Here is a 2,067-nt window from a genome sequence, read left to right as displayed (position 1 = left end):
GAGGGGGGAGGGGAGAGGGGGGAGGGTTTAGGGTTTGGGGTTTAGGGGGAAGGGTTTAGGGTTTAGGGTTTAGGGGGAAGGGTTTAGGGTTTAGGGTTTATGCAAAGGCTCTGACTTGGGGTGTACAGGCAGCTGTTTAGAACACCGGGGCAGCAAGTTGGGGTGTATAGGCAGCTCATATTCTCTTTTTTTTTCTGCGTGTGCTGCTGTCTCTGTCTCCTTCTGTCTCCTTTTCCCCTGTCTCCTTTTCTTCTGTCTCCTTTTCTTCTCTCTCCTTTTCCACTGTCTCCTTTCTCCTGTCTCCTGTCTCCTGTCTCCTTTTCTTCTGTCTCTTCTACTGTCTCTTTTTCCACTGTCTCCTTTTCTCCTTTTCTTCTGTCTCCTTTCTCCTGTCTCCTTTCTTCTGTCTCCTTTTTTTCTGTCTCCTTTCTCCTGTCTCCTCTCTCCTGTCTCCTTTCTCCTGTCTCCTTTTCTTCTGTCTCCTCCCCAGGGCTATGCAGGAGAGACAAGAGAAGACGACACCTGGTACTGCCCAGATTGCTACAGGGGAGGAGCTGCGGGGGCAGCGGCCCACTGAACAGGCCAAGGGGGGCCCCCCAGGGGCCCCCCAGGGGCCCCCAGGGGCCCCCCCCAAGCAGTGTACTAGGGGGCCCCAAGGGCCCCCCCCCAAGCAGTGTACTAGGGGGGCCGCAGGGGGCCCCCAAGGAGTATCTGGGCGTATAGGAGGGTACTAAGGGAAGGAATGTCTGGGGCCCCCAAGCAGTGTACTAGGGGGCCCCCAGGGGGCCCCCAAGGAATATCTGGGTACTAGGAATATATGGCCGTATAGGAGGGTACTGGGGGGGCCCCCATGGGGCCCCTCCGGGGCCCCCAAGGGATGTATGGGGCCCCCAGCCGTGTACTATGGGTCCCCCAGGGGCCCCCACACTCGAAGACCCCCTTAGTGGGGGGCCCCTGGGGGCCTCTCAAGGAATGTTTAGCCCCTTCGCAGGCCCACGCATTGGGGGCCCCCCGGGGGTCCCCCCGGGGGCCCCCCGGGGGGCCCCACGGGGGCCCCCCTATGCTTTGGCCCTAGTAGGGGGGCCCGACTAGGCGACGCTGCGCCTTGGCTGTGCTTATACTTTCAAGGATAGCGCAGCAGCAGCAGCAGCAGCAGCAGCAGCAGCAGCAAAGCAGCAGCAGCAGCAGCAGCAGCAGCGGCAGAAGCAGCAACAAAAGAGTAGGATGTGGGAATTGCGGTTCTTTTGTCTCCTGCAGGAGCTCTTCTTTCTTCTCTACTTCTTTCTAGTCGATACAGGTCTAGACAGATATGTCTAACAAACGCGAGTCTTACAAACTAGGGTTTAGGGTTTAGGGTTTAGAGGGTTTAGGGTTTAGAAGGTTTAGAGGGTTTAGGGTTTAGGGTTTAGAGGGTCTAGGGTTTAGCGCGTTTCGCGGGTTTAGGGTTTAGAGGGTTTAGGGTCTAGAGGGCTCATGGTCTAGAGGGTTTAGGGTTTAGAGGGTTTAGGGTTTAGAGGGTTTACAGGGTTTAGGGTTTAGAGGGTTTAGGGTTTAGGGTTTAGGGTTTGCGACAGCCACAGAGACGACGGCTTTGTTTGGTTGTATCTCCAAGAGAGACAAAAAGAGACAAAAAGAGACAAAACAGAGACAAAAGAGAGACAAAAGGAGACAAAAAGGAGACAAAAAAAAGACAGAAAGAGACAGAAGGAGACATAACAGCAGCAGCACATATACACAATAAAGAAATACAGAACCAGCAGCCAAAAACAAAAAAAAACACAAAAAAAAAAGGAGACAGAAAAAATACAAAAAGGAGACAAAAAAAATACAAAAAGGAGACAGAAAAACTAAAAAAAGGAGACAAAAGAGAGACAGAAAAAACACAAAAAGGAGACAAAAAAAAGAAAAAAAAAGTAAATTTGTTACTTTACGCTTCACACAGTCTATCTATAGCATCATCAATATAATATCTTCTGAACTGCATGCGCCTTTGGGGCTGGCTGGGGGGCCCCCCCTCCCACTCAGCTAGAGAGAGGCCCTGTACGAGGTCTAGGGCCCCCCTGCGTA

This window comes from Eimeria mitis, genomic scaffold (genome assembly GCF_000499745.2).
Source record: "Eimeria mitis Houghton genomic scaffold, Emh_scaff531, whole genome shotgun sequence".
Classification (NCBI taxonomy): Eukaryota; Apicomplexa; class Conoidasida; order Eucoccidiorida; family Eimeriidae; genus Eimeria; species Eimeria mitis.
The sequence above is the reverse complement of the archived record's forward strand: the minus strand, read 5'-3'. Positions refer to the sequence as shown.